The 19,458-nt window shown below is 41.4% G+C and overlaps 1 long non-coding RNA gene across 1 annotated transcript; it reads left to right on the top strand.

Moving 5' to 3' along the window:
• The first annotated feature begins 588 nt into the window (after positions 1–588).
• Positions 589–15,206, top strand: LOC142174665 (uncharacterized). Its single transcript, XR_012703619.1, has 2 exons — positions 589–1,274; positions 14,786–15,206. It is a non-coding gene; the product is annotated as an uncharacterized LOC142174665 (long non-coding RNA).
• The last annotated feature ends 4,252 nt before the right edge of the window (positions 15,207–19,458 follow it).

Below are 19,458 nucleotides of genomic sequence, written 5' to 3'. Positions count from 1 at the left end.
AACATCTTACCTTACAATTCAAGGCGGAAACAAGGGGATTCCACTGGGAGAATACAAGTCAACAAGAACCACAAGAGCAAGTTTGAAGATATAGATAGGATTTTGTAATGCATAGATCATAGTCTAGTCTAACTTCTTTTTATTTTATCATGGTATAATAAGGGGTTCAGTAAGCAGTAGCAGCAGCAACAGTGAAATCATAGCTTCATGGTAGTCCCAGCTACCAAACATTCCTGAACTACACTGAACTGATTCCTTTTTAGCCAAGGATATGTAGGCAACCTCGGAAGTAGGGTGCGGTCAAATCTTTCAAAACCGCTTCCCACAGAGTATTCAAATGGGCAAAAATCGCTCATATACGCTCACTTTATCTTTGCACGAAAACTCTTCGTGTTTCCGAGCAAAGAGGGGCAGCTGTGAGCACGTGATTTTTGCCCTACATGAAAATAACTCCTAAAATAGACCAAAATAATTTTAATTGATTTTTAGGAATTTTGCTTTATTTAATTGTATTCCATGCATTTTTAATATACTTAAAATCATAGAAAAATCACAAAAATGGTCATGTTTACAGATTTAGATTTTAGTCTTTAAAATTAGCATTTTTTCTTTAGTTTTGAGTTAATTAGTTGTTTTAATGTTAGAAATAAATAAAGAATTTTAATTTCTACAAAAATAGATTAATTAATTAAAGAAAAGAAAAAGGAGAAAAGGAAATTAGGAAGAATGTATTTTTGGTCTTGTTTCTTCTATAATTGGGCCAATTCCTAAAGGCCCAAATCAATTCTAAACCCTAACCCAATTCCAATACCAATACCCATTTGACCCATTACCCCTTTTTCATTTTTTATACCCTAATCCCTCACATAAAAGGGGGCTAAGGCACAAAAGGGATCGGGGAAGACCCTGAGAAATAGAAAAACAGCGCATAACTCCCATCTCCAATCCTCTGAAGAACAGAAGAAAAAAAGAAGAAGAAGAAAACCTTCCCTCTTTACAATCAGAAAATCCCTTCTCAAGCACAAGCCAGACGCATCCCCTCCTTCAAAGCTTCGAAAACAAAAAAAAAGTAAAGAAAAGGAACCACGAAGAATGTAAATCTGGTCCGATTATTGCTGCAGTACTTATACATCTCATGGGTGTTCGATTTTGACTTCTATTTCAGAAGTCGAAGCTGTTTGTTGCCGTTTCTCCTTCAATTAGTAGCTGACCACTAATTTGAAGTTATTTTAGGCCTTATTTGGCTATTTTAAAGTCTTACTACTGCTGTCCAGGTATTAATCACTTTTCTGATTATGTATTCATCATTCGAATCATATGACAACATATTCATTTTGGACTGAAAGTATGTGAAGTGTGAATCATGTTTTTACATGCTGAGTTTAATGGTTTTTTTTGTTTGCTGATTTGCATATCCTGATTGTTAAGCATGAGTTTTAATTAAAATAAAATTATGATCCTTATGTTTGATAAAAAGCTGTGTAGTAATGGGTGATGAGAAGAGTTTTGTTCTTGTCTTGTATAGTTGTGACTTACAGATTTAGCCATTAATTGGTCGGGCTGTTAAATTTGAAGCCAAAAGTCGGATTGAATAAACTATGGGATTGACAAATTTGAATTAAGAGCCGAGCATCTTCTGTTTATGTTTGGATATCATTATAAATGAACTGTAATTACAGTAAAATTATTTATTCCTCCTTGATTTCATTAAGGATTGTAATTAAAAGTCTTGATGTGAACTCTGCAATAGTGCGGTTGATTGTTAGAAGAGGCTGTCAACAATGATTTCTCGAAGAACAAGTATAATTACAGTGACATATACTTGCATCACTTGATAATCTTATTCATGGATCTTTGTTTTAAAATGAGATATTCAAGCATCTTTATAATAAGTTGAAGTGAAAATTGGTTTTATGTAAATTAGAATTCCCACGTATGTGCTTCTTGTTCTCCATATGGTAAAGCAATCTTCATTCTGGCTTTAGTACTTCTTGGCAAAATGAGGATTTGGTAGTTCTTTATTTCCAAAATGTATAATTCCTTAATCTCAATAGTTCAGTGAACTCTTTTCTTCTAGTCGGACCTTAGGATCAATCATTTGGCAGTTGCAACTCCCATTATTTTATTGTGTTTAAATATTTTGTTTTAGTAAAAAGTATGTCATTCTAAAAGCCATGTCTGATTTCCTTCAAGTTGGGCATGAATTAGAATTCAATAATGGTAATAGTTTACTCCTCACATCTTCCTTGTTTAATAATATCCTCCCCGATGCTCATCAACATCAGATTTTGTAAATTGTTTCTCAAAAGGGTCACTACATATAGTACCAATTATTCCTCTTCAATTCTGAATTGGTGGCCATATTTTGGACATTTTGCTCACTAATAGTAGTGTATTTCGACCAAGAAAAAAGTAAAGCAGTAGCAATGTCTTCTCACTAATAGCAATGCTGGGATATGATCCAGAACTGCTCCATAATCCATACACCTTACAATGTATCTCAAAACAGTATTAGAAGTTAACAATTCATGAACACCGTAGTTTGCTTTAGGAGCGTTCCCCAAATTGATTTTCTTTAATTACTAATTTCGGGTGTGCATTTCATGCGACCCAATTTCAATTCTCAACAATGTTAAATAAAATGTGTCATGGACCGCAGGTGCATTTCATGTGGCGTGGTTCAAGATGTGTTTTAGATAACATTGAAACTTCCTAAAATTAAATAAAAGCGGTTTGAAAGTTAAAATCTGCACATAGGTTCATAATTGTTTAAAATCATATAATTAAGCCGAACATAACAGTTGAGCGACCGTGCTAGAACCACGGAACTTGGGAATGCCTAACACCTTCTCCCGGGTTAACATAATTCCTTACTCGGATTTCTGGTTCACAGACTGTTAAACAGAGTCAAGCTTTTACTCGATTCGGGATTCAACCGGTGACTTGGGACACCATAAATCTCTCAAGTGGCGACTCTGAATCATTTAACAATAAATCCCGTTTCGATTGTCCTTTAATTGGAAAAACTCCCTTATACCCTTCCAAGAATGTAGGCAAAAAGGAGGTGTGACAGTGACAACGTTTCTGTTCAAGCGGATATGATCGTGAAGCTCGAGTCAGAACTTTCAAAGGTCGGGCTGAAATCATTGATGCTCGGGCTGAAGTAACATTGAGTCGGACTAGGGCTGTTCAGGAGATGGCGATTCATTTGAAGGATGCTTTTGATGCCCAAGCCGAGTTGAAGAGGTCCCTCGATCGTGCAAAGAGGATCGAAGAATATGTTCGTTGCAGATCCTGAAGAGAGGTACTCGAAGAGGTCAGTGTTAGGGGTTTGTTCTTCCGGAAGAGCTGGCTTGAGCGAGAGCGGCCGATGCCTCGGAGAGTGAAGACGAGGCTGGTGGGCCGTAGCCTTTTGAAATGGAGCATAGACTTTGCCATTTTGTATGTGATATTCGCAGAGCGCATTTGTAGATGGAGAACACACCTTTTTGCGTATGTAAATAAAAGAAAACCTGAAGTTTATCTCTTATGTATCCCTTTCTACTTTGCTTTTGACCAGGCGGGCTGGTTTCGGATTTGGCGAGAATTATTAGATTCGTAATACGGTGCCGGAGCTCATCAGGCAGGCCTAGAGGCTTTTATATGCTTGGTTGATGCGGCCTTTAGCGCAAGCTGACATTAAAGCTCTTATGCTTTGTTCAACTGTTTTGAGTTTAGTCTCTGAGTCGGGTTTCGACTCGAGCCTATTCGACCCTCAAGCTTTTACATCTGCATGGGTGGCCGACAATGGATCTTATGCCTTGCCCTTGGGCATTTGTATTTTAATTATTTTGGGTTCATTCTCTGAGTCGGGTTGCGACTCGAGCTTAATTGGCCCTCAAGTTTTTTTTAGAGCTGGCGGCAATGGCTCTTACACCTTGGGTCGAAGCGACCTCTTATGTATGTGGCCTTTAGGCTTGTGAAGCTGGTGACGATGGCTCTTACGCTGTGCTCTTAGGCATGTATAGTTAACTATTTTGGATCTGGTCTCCGAATTGGGTTACGACTCGAGCTCATTTTAATCCTCAAGTTTTCAAATTTTAAGTTGGCGACAGTGGCTCTTACGCTTTTGGTCGTTGCGACCTTTTAGTATGTGGCCCTAAGGCTCATTTGGCTGGCAATAATGGCTCTTACGCTTTTGCGCATGGGCATATGTAGTCTTTGTTTACCTCTCGTTAAGGACTTTTTGAAATGATTTTGCTTGGCCCATCATCGGTTCGAGAAGAACCTCGATTTCAAGTCGTTGGTGGCGATGTTCGAGCACCTCGAAAGGTTTAGCTCGTAGGCTGAGTAGCCCGAAGCCTTCTGATTTGGAGCTGACATGGTCGAAGCTCTTTTGCCTATTGAGGGTAGCCTGTTTTAACCGGTTCTTTTCGAAGTAGATTCGAAGTAATGGCCTCTGATTTTGTTAGCAACAGTCGGGCTTCCCCGAGTCGCGTTAATTTGGCTGGTGCAACCATATTGACCATAGTCATTTGTGTTTGGTAGGAGCCATTTGTGATCCTATGTGTGGCAGTTTAGGCGTCTATATCAAGGGTATGCCCTTTCGGGAGTCTTACAAATACGACATATAGCCTGAACTTCGGGATTGAGTTATATGCCTGTAGTAAGGTCTTACAAAATTTTCATGCCTGTTGAGGTCTTACAGTTTTTTCATGCCTGTTGAGGTCTTACAGTTTTTTCATGCATGTTGAGGTCTTACAGTTATTTTTTGTTGTAATGTAAAATAAATCTGGCCAGACCGAGTTTGCCCCTCTCGGGGTCTTACGACCTAGGGGTTTTTAGTAAATGGCGATTGACGACAGTCTCCGAGTCATCGAGTTTGCTTAGGCTCGAAAGCTGTTAATCGTGAGCTTGAAATTGCCTCGTCGATGTCTTACGAGCACGAAGTTTCGACCTTGAGGTCATGTGGGTATCAAATTGTTAACACTAAGTCTCTGAGTATTTAGGGACGTACTTGATGGAGGGATCCGTGCCATGAGTATGCTGAATTTTCTTTGGAGTACGAGATGCTTTTGGCAAAATATATCCTTTGATTGCTTAGCGTAAGTACATGTTGTTTCGTTGCGGTGAGCTCGGCCTGCGTGGGCACGACTCTTTTGACCGTTTGACATGGTACATTATTTCCTATTGGAACTTAGTCTGTCGTTCCCCGGACCTTCCAAGCGGACGACATCTTCAAGGGGGGTGCCTTCCAACGTTCGGGGTTGATTGCAAAAGGAGCCATGCGAGTTTGTCGGATCCTCCTTAGGAGGCACGTTACCCCACTGAGAACCTTGCTGGCCATACCCTCTTCGGGGTGAAAGTTCGGCCGAGGAGAAAGAGTGCAACGGGTGCCATTAAGGCCTTGGGATCTTCGGGTAGGGTTAACACTTCCCAACGCCCTGGCCGGGTGTCTGCATACAGGTTAGTGTAAAATAACGAAGGAGGGAGGTGGTCTTACCTTATCGCGGGATGAGCAGGCGATATTCCGAGGCCCGATATGTCCCTGCTATTTTGGAGCTATCCCTCCACTGTGTTTAATCGAGCTTGGCCGAAGACATAGTTTGATTACCCTTTGACTCTTTCGAGAGTGGAGATATTGGTGCCGACGATACGTTATGTGACGCGAACATTCCCCTTTCCGCATGTTGCTCCCTGCCGACGATTTTAATTCCGTGCCTTGCGGGGGATTTTATCCTTTGGTGAAGAGGCAACGACACCGCTTTCACGTAGTGCATCCACGACCATCTGAATAAGGCGTTCATGCCTTGTGCCTCCTTTGATGTTACGAAACTTGGCGATTCGGTCTGCGCCAGCTATGCTGACTGAGAGAATGGTCTTTCTTATCGTCTTCTCGATCGCTGTATGACATCCGCCAAAGATTCGAGAGGCAGGCGTGATTTGGTCCGGCGGTCCGAGCCGCCATATCATCCTCGGCCCGATAATGTTGATCGAGCCACCTGAATTCATAAGCACGTGTTTTATTTGATATGGATCGAATGAGAAAGAAGGTTACCAGTGTGTCAGTGTGAGGCGGAGACAAGGTCTTGGCATCCTCTTTGCCGATTGTGAGGGGATCCTCAAGAATATATCCCCGGATCCGCTTTTCTCTAGTGACAGGCATTTTTACCCTCCTCTTTATAAGTTATTGGAGAGTGTCGTCGCTCATCCGCTATCATGGTAATATGTCACGACCCATTTGCTTCATTCTTCATGGTCACCTTCCTTATTCGGAACTGAACTTGAGTCTGTCGCTCGATAGTTCTCGGCGGCTATTTTTATTGAGTAGCTTGGCTTTTTTCCTTCGGAGTTGGTGGCCATCTTCGGCCCCGTGGCCTTGTGTATTATATAGTTCACACACCAAGCTGTGATTCCTCTGAGAGGGATTTGACTGAATAGGTCTGGGCCATTTGGCGTCCCTGGTTTTGCTGACGGTGAACACGATGTTTGATATAACGATGTTGAAATTTTATCCTGATGGGCAAGGTGCCCTCACTGGCCTCGTGTCCCTGTTGAATTTGGCTCTGTTGACGATTCCTCGAGGATATTACCCTCGATCTATTCTCCGATCGTTGCGAGGTAGGTTGCATCTCGAGGCATTCCTCCTATCTGCAGCATAAGGGCGATATTTTTCTTTCTTTGGCATCGATTTCTTTGCTAGGAGCCTGCTTGGGTATACTGAGCCTGAGGGGGCTCCCAGCTGGTCATCCACGACCCTGATTTGCGACTGGTGCCAGATGTGGATGTCTGACCAGGTTTTGGCTGGATACCCGATCAAGTTCTGTTTCAATTGCCTTGAAATCACCGGGCTTTGTTTGTTTAGGTTTTGAGTGAAGTCCTGCACCGCCCAATCAATTGAGATCGGGGGTAGTTCCATTCGTTCCATCTGGGAATGAGATGAGAATTCTCGCAGCATTTCATTCTCCCTTTGCTTAATCTCGAATGCGTCGGGCTTTCTCGACATTGCTTCGATGGTACCGACGTGTGCCTTTATGAAGGAATCCTGTAGTATGGTAAGTGAGTTTATGGGATTGGGAGCTAGGCTATTATGCCATATCATGGCCCCCTTCGAGAGCGTTTCCCCGAACCTCTTCAATAAGATGGACTCGATCTCATCGTCTTTTGTGTCATTGCCTTTCACCGCGCAAGTATAGGCAGTGATGTGTTCGTTGGGATCTGAGGTCCCATTGTACTTTGAGAGTTCTGTCATCCCGGACTTCTTTGGAATGGGTTTTGGGGCTGCTTCCTTGGGGAACGACCTTTGTATGAACTCTTTCAAATCCACGCCCTTGAGGACCGGGGGTGCACCCGGGATCTTGTTGACCCTAGAGTTATAGGTCTTGACCTTCTTATCATTGGTTGCTATCATTTTCTTACCTGATTCGATTCTTTTGGTGAGATCCTCAAGTATTTTTACTATGGCAGAGTCGGTTATCGATCCGTTATTGCTCGATCTCCCGGGTACATGTTCGGCTGAGGGAGCTGTTTCCGGTGCTACTGTGCTGGGAGTATTCGGGTGGCTTTGCAACTGAGCGATAGCCAACTGTTGTGCCTGGAACATTTCTAAAATAATATGAAGACTAACTTCCTGTTCTTCCCAAGTTGGGATTTTTTGGGCTTCTTATTAGTCGTCATGCCGCATGCTCCTGTCGGTGTGTGAGGTTTCGTCGACCTACTGTGCGTCCTACGAATCCGCATCTGCTGAAATCGGTCTGGCTACTTTATCAGGATTCTGCGGTGGCACGCCCGACGACTGGAACAACCATATCATTTTCCCCGTGGTTTCCGAGGTCGTCGTTCTCGACTCTCTTTACTGAGCCAGACATTTTGTCCTGAAATCAAAATATCTTGGACAAGAAAAAGAGTGAAAGATAACTTGCGTTGTGTAATGAAACCAGCAAGAAAATAATCACTATTATGTTTAGCCCCACGGTGGGCGCTAAACTGTTTACCGTGAAAATGGTAATAATAATTAAATTTGTAAATGAGACTCTAAAAATATGTGATCTATTTTTATGCTAGTTGTTAGAGCATTGGATGCTAAATATGTGAAGTTTAATCGACGAAATACAAGCTAAAATGGGGCAGTAATCAAACCGAGGGGCTAGCTACTCGGGCCTCGGACTGGCCGATGAGGGGCCTCGAGGTTAATGCCTAGGCTCGAGTTCGATACCTGGGCTCGAGCTCGAGCTATCGGGGATAACCGGGAAGGGAATAACAGTTAAGATATGATTAAAGAAGGCTCTTTATGACCAATATCAAGCAATAAAAGAAGAACATAGTATGAAAGCAATAAATGGAAAGAGTCGCCTCGAGCGAGTAAGTAGAGAGAAGATAGAGAGAGAGAGAGTTGTTATTGATCTTGTGTAGAATGGTTGGAGCAACAACAACTCTTTACAAAGTGGTGAGGATTCCCTTTATATAGGAGGGGAATGTTGTTATAGTACAACGCGCATTAATTGTAAAATCATGGAGATGGGACGGCTAGACGCGACTCCTCGATACAGGCTCTGGGTAGGCCGACTCTATCAGACTTAGCCATGTGCTTTGGGAATTCTCCATTTTTCTCTAGCCTCAATCTTCGTCTTCTTTGAGTCGGTCCTCGACGAGCCCCGAGGAAGGGAACTCGGCCGCAACTCCGCATCCTCGGGCTCTCGAGACATTCTTCTGAAGTGACTTGATAGCAAGAAATTATGCCCTCTCATTTCGCCGCATACAAGGATGTAGACAGATTGTTGTTATCGCATAACGACACACTAGTATCCCGACGGAGGTAGCCGCACACAAGTTAAGTATGGACCCCAACATACCTCCAGTAAGACAAAAGAAATGCCCTATTGCAAAAGCCAGGAATAAATTCTTGAAAGAAGAGGTAACTCGCTTACTTTATATCGGGTCAATCCGAGAGGTAAATTCACCCCACTGGCTAGCTAATGTAGTTCCTAAGAAGAACAACAAATTTCACATATGTGTAGATTTTAAGGACTTGAATAAGGCATGCTCGAAAGACTCGTTCCCACTACCAAACATTGATCAAATGATAGATGCGAAGTCCGGGCACGAGTTAATGAGTTTCCTCAATGCTTATTCCGAGTACAACCAAATTAAGATGAACCGGAAGGATCAGGAAAAAACTTCGTTCATAACAAATTTCGACAAATATTTCTATATTGTGATGCCTTCGGGTTGAAGAATGCTGGAGCCACTTATCAGCGACTCGTGAACAAGATGTTTCAAAAACAAATAGCAAACACTATGGAAGTTTATATAGACGATATGCTTGTTAAGTCTTTGAATATAGGCGATCACCTTAAGCATCTACAAGAAACATTTGACATCCTAAGGAAGCATAACATGAATCTTAACCCCAAGAAATGCGCGTTCTGGGTCAGTACTGGCAAGTTCCTGGGATTTTTGGTATCGCAAAGGGGGATTGAAGTAAACCCTGATAAGATCAAGTCTATCGAAGACATCCCGGACAAGCTGTCAAGCATGAAAGAGGTCCAAAGGCTCACGGGAATATTGGCAGCGTTGAGCAGGTTCATTTTCGAGTCATCAGAGAAATGTCACCATTTCTTTGCACTGCTAAAAAAGAAAAACAACTTCCAATGGAACCAGGAGTGCCAGCAGGCTTTAAAATATTTGAAAAGGTACTTGTCAAGCCCTTCGCTACTTTCTAAACCAAAGGAAGGTGAAACACTGTTAGTCTACCTCGCAGTCTTGGAAGTCGCGATAAGTGCAGTTTTAGTTCGTGAGAATAAAGGAATGCAATCTCCCATTTATTACGTTAGTAAAAATTTAATAGGAGCAGAAACTCGCTACCCGCATTTGGAGAAACTGGCCTTAGCTCTCGTAGTCGCCACTCGAAAGCTGAGGCCCTATTTCCAATGTCATCCAATAGCCGTGGTGACCACTTTTCCTCTACGGAACATACTCCACAAACCCGAAATCTTGGGTAGGTTGGCCAAGTGGGCCATCGAAATGAGTGAGTTTGACATAGAATATAAACCAAGGACTGCGATTAGGTCACAAATCTAGGCTGGCGTTGCAGCTGATTTTAGTTCGGGATTGCTTCCTCTGGCAATCAAAGAGGTAGTAATGGTGTCAGAATCAACATCGGGGGTTTCAACCTTATTTATGGACGGAGATACCAGTGTAAAAGGGTCCGGTCTTGGAATAGTATTAATCACGCCTTCGGCAGAAACCCTAAGGCAAGCCATTAGAATGATCCCTTTAACTAATAATAAAGTAGAGTATGAGGCTTTGATTGCAGGGCTCGAACTGACTCGGGGACTAGATTCCGAGGTAATAGAAGTCAAATGCGACTCACAGATAGTGGTAAATCAGGTCTATGAGAATTTTGAAACCAAATAGGAGCACATGAAATAATACGTGATAAAGGTGCAGGCTCGGTTGGCTCGATTTCTGGAGTGGTCGATTACTCATATCCTGAGGGAAGTAAATGCAGAACCAGATGCATTGGCTAACCTCAGCTCATCGAAAAAAATAAAGGGATCAAAGTCGGGATAATAGTACAACTGATGAACTCTGTCCTAGATGCGGATATCTACTATGAGGTAAATACGACTAATTTGGTCTGGGACTAGAGGAATGAAATCATCGATTATATCAAGCACGAGAAACTGCCCAAAGACTCCAAGGCACCCAGAGCACTGCACGCCAACGCAACACGGTATAGCTTAAAAAGAGGCCAACTGTACAGAAAATATTTCTAAGGCCCCTGGCCCGATGTTTGGGGGCATCCAAAGCTAATTATGTAATATGAGAAGTTCACAAAGGGATATGCGAAAACCATTCGGGCGCAAATTCCTTAGTGCTAAAGCTGGTAAAGGCAGGATATTATTAGCCCCACATGGAGCAAGACACCAAAGACTTTGTACAAAAATGCAATAAGTGCCAATGCTATGCACCACTGGTACATCAACTAGCAGAACCATTGCATTCGGTTATGTCCCCATGGCCATTCTTGAAATGGGGGATGGACATCGTTGGACCACTGTCGCCGACTCCCGGTAAGGTAAGATTTCTTTTGATTTTAACTGACTATTTTTCTAAGTGGGTGGAAGCAGTTCCTTATCAAAAGATCAGCGAGCATGAAGTGGTGGATTTCTTGTGGAAAAACATAATTTGCAGGTTCAGAATACCAAAAGAGATATATGCGATAATGGGCCACAATTCATCAGCACAGAAGTCACAAAGTTCCTCGAAGATTTGAAAATAAAGAGGATCACATCTTCACCCTACCATCCGAGCGCAAATGGTCAAGCAGAGTCAACGAATAAAGTGATTATACAAAACCTCAAGAAAAGGTTGCAAGCGGCTAAAGGAAAATGACCCAAGGAGTTACCCTGAGTCTTATGGGCATACCGAACAACAGCCAAATCAAGCACAAGAGAAACTCCTTTTTCCTTTGTGTATGGCGCAGAAGCATTAATCTCGGTGGAAGTAGGGGAACCCATGTTGAGATATTCAAAGCAGATGAAGAATCAAACAATGAAGCAATGTTAGTCAACTTGGAGCTACTCGATGAGCGCAAGGACTTAGTGCATGTAAGAATGCCAACCCAAAAGCGGAGAATGGAAAGATAATATAATCGAAGAGCCAACCTCCGTTATTTCAAAGTAGGAGACTTGGTCTTGAGGAAGGTAACTCAAAACACCTAGGAGCTTAATGCAGAGAAGCTAGGTCCAACATGGGAAGGCCCCTACCGGATTTCAGCTATCACCGAGAAAGGTTCGTATGAATTGGACAATCAAGATGGAGAAAATTTGCCTATCAATTGGAACATGGCACACCTCAAAAGATATTTGCTAATGAACATCGCCTGAACTAAAGGTATGTGCTGCACTTTTTTTCCCTTCATCCAGCTTTTGTCCCAATTGGATTTTTCTAGCAATGTTTTTAATGAGGCAGCAACAGAAAGTATACTACGATGAAAGCTTTAACAAAAATAAGACCTTAATAACAAGGCACACAAGCAAAGAGACACTCTAGAACGGTTAGATAGTCTTTGTCTCTATAGAAAAATTCCCACGGGTAAGTTAAGTTTGCTATAGGATAAATGTTACCCGACCATTCACAAGTGCAAACCATTAAAGGATTGTTAGATAGTCTTTTGCTTGATAGCATAAATTCCTAAGGGGAAGCGAAGTTTGTTACCGAGTATAAGAATGTCTAGCAATTAATTAATGGGGTCCTCGAAGGTGCAAAACTTCCAGTGTTCCAATTCACATTGTTCGCATTCGAACACTAAGGGGAATGATACGAGGATAAGGCAACAATGACTGCCACGTCGACCAGAAAAAAAAAACCAAAAACATAGTTGTATCATTATGATCGGGGACTGCGCGACCAGCCCCATAGAAACAAGTTGTACAAGTTAGCCACAAATAATGGAAATTTCTTTTTTAGCATAACAAATGCTTATCTACTTTTTGAAAATGGAAGGAATAAAATGAATTCCTTTTATTTCTATCTTTTTTCTTCTCTGAACGATGAATTATTTGTGTTATTTAAAAGTTAAACAAATACTTTAAATGCTAGTGCCGTATTAAATATGAGACATCCTCTTCAAGAGCACCGTAAACATAAGAGGGCCCTCTTATGAAAACTCTCACATTAAAGGATTGATTTCAGAACAAGTTATGCCCGGAATCAAAATGCCTTCGGGAAAAAAATACACTCGAAGCCTTGTACAAAAAGACGCAAAAAGCAAACTTGCGCAAATACTTACAAAAAATCTCATTTTAAAGGGTTGATTTTGGATGCGTTTGTGCCGGAAATACAGATGCTTCTGGTGAAAAAAAATACACCCAAGGCCTTGCATAATCAGACGCAAATAGTAAAACTTTTACAAAACACTTAAGCAAAAATGAATGCAAAGGTTTAAACTTGCATAAATGCTCAAACGAAAGAACGCAAAAATACTCGTGCAATACTTGAGAAAAAGATGTTTTATTAACAATAAAAGTGACAAAATAACACAAGTACAAAAGTTGGAAAAATAAAGGAAAAGCTAAACTGTTGCCTCTTCGGATCTCTGAGGAAGAGAAGTGTCCGCACCCCCAGGGGAAGTAGGAAGATTCACCAATGCCTCAATAATTTGGCCCTCAATATCATCACCTTTCGGTTCCTCTTCTGTTCCCGAAAATTCAGAACCGGAACCAGAAGAATCAGGAGCATCAGGCTCTTCTGAGGGATCCGCTTGGAGTCCATTTTTAGCAGCCAACTCAAGTTCACGGGTCTTAGGAATTTTAGCATAAAAATCAATGCTACTAGCTTTGGCCTCTTCTAAGGTTTTTCTCCTCATGTTGCATATGGCATAAGTTTTCTCAACAATGAAGGAATCCTCTAAATCTTAAGTTCGTCTTTGAGTTGAGTCACCTCGGCACAAAGATTTTCCCGGGTGGATCTAATGGACTTGAGGCTAACGTCAAGATCACAGACAGTAGAGCTGAAAATTCTATTGTGCTCAAGTGTCTTTTTATACTTCTCTTCCAACCGGGCATATTTCACCACCGCAGCAGCAAGCTCTTCAGTCTTGGAATTCAAGGCTGCCTCTAAATTAGTCGATCTTTCAATAGAGGCAGCCTCATGATCGGACGCAGCAAGAACGACATTATGGACTTCAACCCATTTGGCCTCTTCAAATTGAACCCTCAGTGGGGCGATCTCTTGGCTAAGGGTTTCCACCTCTTGCTTGCTTTGTTGCAAACGAGCTTCTGGTACAATGGCCTTAGTGGCTTTGGCTTCCAGTTCCGATAGGCGAGTAACACTTTATTCCCGTGCTGCCAAAAGCTGATCCCAAGCAGAGGTAATTTCTTCCTTCACACGAATCAACCACCGAAGGCCCTCGAAAGCAAGAAAGTTGGCCTACAAAGCAAGAAAGGAAAAACTCAGGATATGTTTAGGAAAAATAGAAGAAATAATAAAGGAGGTAAGGAATATACTATTATGGCGTGGTGCATGGCGTTGTTCAACAAGCACTATCCCGAGAGAGCCTGGATCTTTTTCCAATCTATTTTTTTGAGGCCAAAAGCTTCAGATAATTAGCAAGTTCCACCGGATGTGATAACAAGTTGCATCCGGTGGAGACCGAAAGAATAACATTCCTCCTCCCTTGCAGATCTTCAAAGGGGGCAGCATAAGTTTGCCCCAAATTCCCATGAATTGGGGACTAGGGAAGAGGAACACCTTTTTCTTGGTCAGGTGTGGCCGATGGAGATGTCGTAGCAGTTTTTGATGGAAGAGCTAGGGAAGAAGGATATGAAGCTGATGGCGGTGAAGGATGAGAATCAACCCCGACAAACGTAGTGTTAGTTGTGGGATGCTTGCCAACCGAAGATGGCAAGAACCAGATAATCAGTCCTGCAGCACCGGGCACAACAACTAGGGCCTAGAAATGGGAGTTGGAATTTTCTACCAAATCAAATTCACCCCAAAGTGCCGAGACTTCATCCTCGGTTGGTGTAACTAACTCAACAGATTGAGCATTCTATTAAGTTAGAGATTGATCTTGAATCTATATTTGTTGCCACGAATGATGATCTTGGATTCAACTAGCACAAACTTTGATTTGAACTCGTACTCCTTGAATCTTGATTTGTTCTTCGTTCTTGAGCTTGAACTTGATTTCTTAAACTTGAACTTGATTGCTTGAAGCTTGAAACTTGTAGGAAATCTGCGCCGTTTGATCTACGAGCTCTCTCTTGTTTCTTGTTATAACTTTGGGTGTCTTTTATAGGTTATGAAGACCCCTGTTTATAGTTGTGGGAGGGAAGAGTTGTGATGAGAACAAACTCTATCCGAACAATCAGATTGAAGAGTGACAAGGCCCTATTTGATTGGTCAGAACATGCCACTCGCACATGTGGTGTGATTTCATTGTCCTTTTAATTTGACTTGGCATGCATTGTCATTTTGACAGGTAGCATGATCCCATTGACTCTTCTGTTTGACTTGCCCATGCCACATCATTCAACACGTGGCACCATACTAGGCCTGTAAGAAGACGACATCTTGGGCTTAATTAAGTGTGCTCATCGCTTTGGCCCAATTAAATGAGCTAGCCCAATAGATTAAGACTTATTTATTTAATCTATATATATTGGATTTATATAATTAATTCAATTATATTAGCACATAATATTTATTTTGGACTGATATATCTTGAATTTAAAATACAATTCAAATTATCTTATGGATTTAATTTTAATAAAATTTATATGCCTACGTCGCTACACGGGCACTTCTAGCGACGCCTCTAGAGTAGACGACCGGTGCTGTTCAATAGCAAAGTTTTCCTCTTGAGAAAATGGTTTCCGAAAAATTTAATCACAAAAGATAACGATGGGGAAATACTAAAATGGAAAAGATCGAAAGAGCTGAAAAGTTGGACGGAAGGCACGAGTGTTATTTTGCCTAACATTATCGTAGATGTCTTAATAGCTTCGAGAGAAAATAGTTTTCTAAATTTTTTTATCACAGAAAGTTAATGATGAGTGCTTATTTGCCTAACATTATCTTAGATGGCTTAATAGCTAGGTAAGGTTAGTGCCAACCAAACCAAAAAAAGTATGATATGATAAATAAGATTCCTTTATTTTTAGTTTGGAATTTCGAATTAGAATCATGAAAATTAAAAAATTTCTAGTAGGGTGCGAGAGCCCTTCCCATCTGGTAAACCTTACGCGACATAAATTTAAATTGTTAGTGAGCTTTAAATACTAGATGCTTAAACCGGAAAAACAAACAAAGAGGGAAATTGATGTCCACCCACTCGCAAGAATGGATGATGCAATTCATTGTTCATTTTGTGGGCAGAAAAAAAACGCTCACGAGAGGAACAGGGAAGAGAAGCTGCTGGGACAGTGCATGACTTGCGACTGAGTTAATTTTTGATGTGTCAAATAGGATTGTCACGATTTCATGAGACTAACGTGAATGGTAATTTGTGATGTAATGGTTCCCATTGATAGAAGGAGACGCCAAGACGTGCGGACGCCTGCAGGACTACTTTGGATCGGTTAAATGGACTGAAGACAGCACCCTCACTGCGGTCCAAAAGCTGCAGCACCGGGATCAATACACAGTACAGAGTGTAGTATTAGCACAACCGACCCCATATGCTAGTAAGTGCCTAGCCTAACCTCGACGAAGTAGTGACGAGGCTGGGACCAGACTATCAAAATAAACCTGTGTAGTTAAATCATATACAACGAAAAATAAAGTCAGAAATGTACAGTTAAGGATATGAGGGGCAACATGCTGCAAGGAACATCAAGTAATAACAGAAGAACATCAGATAAATATAAGGAACATTAAGGTTCAATTATCAATAGAACCAGAAATAACAGACAAGTGCACGACATCACCCTTCGTGCTTTTACTTCACATAATTATGGCACGAAATGATCCTTCGTGCATTAACACTCATATCATGGCACGAAATTGTACATCGTGCGGCATGACATCACCCTTCGTGCATTAACACTATCTCACAAATATCATACACGGCATTACCATTCGTGCTTTACACACTTCCTCACTGAAGCAACAATCACAAAGCAATTTGGGCAAGGGAATCAATAATAATTCAATAAAATCCCGGCAAGGAAACAATGGCATAACAAAAATATCCCGACAAGGGAAACAATATCAGGAATAATAACATCCCGGCAAGGGATTTAATATCAAAAATAATAATATCCTGGCAAGCGAGATAATATCATAAACTTCTTCTCTTTTCCACATTTACTTTACAACTCAATTCTCAACTTGAGCCAACGCTTTACAATGTTTAATTATCAATAATACTTCCACAAGCCTTGTTTCACAATAGAAATCATCATATAAAGCATGAACAATACAAAACGGAGTAACATTAATCATAGTATAAGACTCTCGGGCATGCTTGACACCAACGTACAAATACTTCTCACCATGCCTATACGTCGTACTCAACAATTAACACATAGTAATTAAGACATGACTCCTAATCCCTCAAGCTAAGGTTAGACCAAACACTTACCTCGATGCTACGAACACAATTCAAGCCTCAACTACAACTTTACCTCTTGATTCCACCATCAATTCGCTCGTATCTAGCCACAAGTTACTTAACTATATCAATAAATGCTAAATGAATTAATTCTAATGCATGAAAATAGGTTTTCTATTTTTCCTAAAAAGTCAAAAATCGACCCCCGGGTCCACATGGTCAAAACTCGAGGTTCGGACCAAAACCCGATTACCCAGTCATCCACGAACCCAAATATATAATTTATTTTGAAATCGGACCTCAAATCGAGGTCCAAATCCCCAAAATTCGAAAAATCTAAGTTCTACCCAAAACACCCAATTTCCCACATGAAAACCCTTGATTTTGAGTTGAAATCATGTGAAAAGATGTTAAAGATTAAGGAAGACGAGTTAGAAATGATTTACAATCAATTTAGAAGAGTAGTTGTCTTTGAAAAATCGCCCAAAGGTATTTAGGTTTTGAAAAGGTTTGAAAAATGCAAAAATTTTCGGCTAAGTTATAATTTAACAAGTTGTAGATGTCGCAATTGCGAACCCTTAAGAAACCTGCTATCTTCACAATTGCGAACTCACATTTGCGACGGCTGGGGATATATGGTTTATTCGCATTTGCGAAGAATTTTTCACAATTGCGAGAAAGGTTGTCAGGGCATTCTTCGCAATTGCGAAGTGACCTTCGCAATTCCCAAGCTTGATAGGCTCGCAATTGCGACACCTGACCTCGCAATTGCAAGATCAGGTCCTGCAACACATACCGGCTGAAAACCTGCAACTTTCTAAGTTCAATTCCACTCCGTGGCCTATCCAAAACTTACCCGAGCTCTCGAGGCTCCAAACCAAATATGCACACTAACCTAAAAATATCATACGGACTTGGTCGTGCAATCAAATCATCAAAATAACATCAACAACTATGAATTAAACCCCAAATTCATGAAATCATTCAAGAACACCAAAATTCCAATTTCTCAACTTTAAATCTGTTTTATACCAAAACAGTTCCGATCTTTACCAAATTTTATAGATTCAACCCAATTATTATTTCAAACTTGTACCGGGCTCCAGAACTAAAATACGGGCCCTATACCACCAATTTCAAATATATTTAATTTTCAAAAACTCTTATATATTCCAGAAAATAATTTTCTTTAAAAACTCATTTCTCGGGCTTGGGACCTCAAAATTCAATTTCGGGCATCCGCCCAAGTCCCATATTTTCGTACTAACCCTTCGGGACTGTTAAATCATTGGTCCGGGTCCGTTTACCCAAAATGTTGACCGAAGTCAACTTAAATTCATTTTAAAAGCAAAAATTATCCTTTTTTTTACATATTTTCACATAATGGCTTTCCGGATACATACCTGGTATGCACACGTAAATCGAGGTGAGATAAAAAGAGGTTTTTAAGGTCTCAGATCACAGAATCAACTTGTAAAACAAGTGATGGCCTTCTGAGTCATCACATTCTCCACCTCTAAAACAACCATTTGTCCTAAAACATACATAAGAAGGAAGTACCTGAGTCGGAGAAAAGATGAGGATAACGGCTTCGCATATCGGACTTGGACTCTCAGGTCGATGCCTCAATAGGTTGACCTCTCCACTGAACACGAATAGAAGGGAACTCTCCGATCTCAACTAACAAACCTGCCGGTCTAGAATAGCTACCGGCTCCTCCTCATAGGACAAGTCCTTGTCCAATTGGATAGTGCTTAAGTCTAACAAATGGGATGGTTCGCCGTGATATTTCCGAAGCATGGACACATGAAACATTGGATGCACGACTGATAAGCTCGGTGGCAATGCAATTCTATAAGCCACCTCTCCCACTCGATCAAGAATCTCAAACGGACCAATGAATCTAGGGCTAAGCTTGCCCTTCTTCCCAAATCTCATCACGCCCTTCATAGGCAACACCCGAAGCAACACCCGCTCGCCGACCATGAATGCCACATCACGAACCTTACGGTCGGCATAACTCTTTTATTTGGACTGAGCTGTACGAAATCTATCCTGGATGATCCTGACCTTGTCCAAGGCATCCTGTACTAGATCCGTACCCAACAATCGAGCCTCTCTCGGCTCAAACCATCCAACCGGCGACCGATGCCGCCTACCATATAAATCCTCATAAGGAGCCATCTGGATGCCCGACTAGTAACTATTGTTGTAGGCAAACTCTGCTAAAGGAAAGAACTGGTCCCACGAGCCTCCAAAGTCAATGACACAAGCTCGGAGCATATCCTCCAAAATATGAATAGTACGCTCGGACTGCCCGTCCGTCTGAGGATGAAATACTATGCTCAACTCGATCCGTGTGCCCAACTCATGCTAAACTGGTCTCCAAAAATGTGAGGTAAACTGCGTACCCTGGT

This window comes from Nicotiana tabacum, chromosome 20 (genome assembly GCF_000715075.1).
Source record: "Nicotiana tabacum cultivar K326 chromosome 20, ASM71507v2, whole genome shotgun sequence".
In the NCBI taxonomy this organism is placed as follows: domain Eukaryota; kingdom Viridiplantae; phylum Streptophyta; class Magnoliopsida; order Solanales; family Solanaceae; genus Nicotiana; species Nicotiana tabacum.
This window is presented reverse-complemented; position numbering and strand designations above follow the sequence as displayed.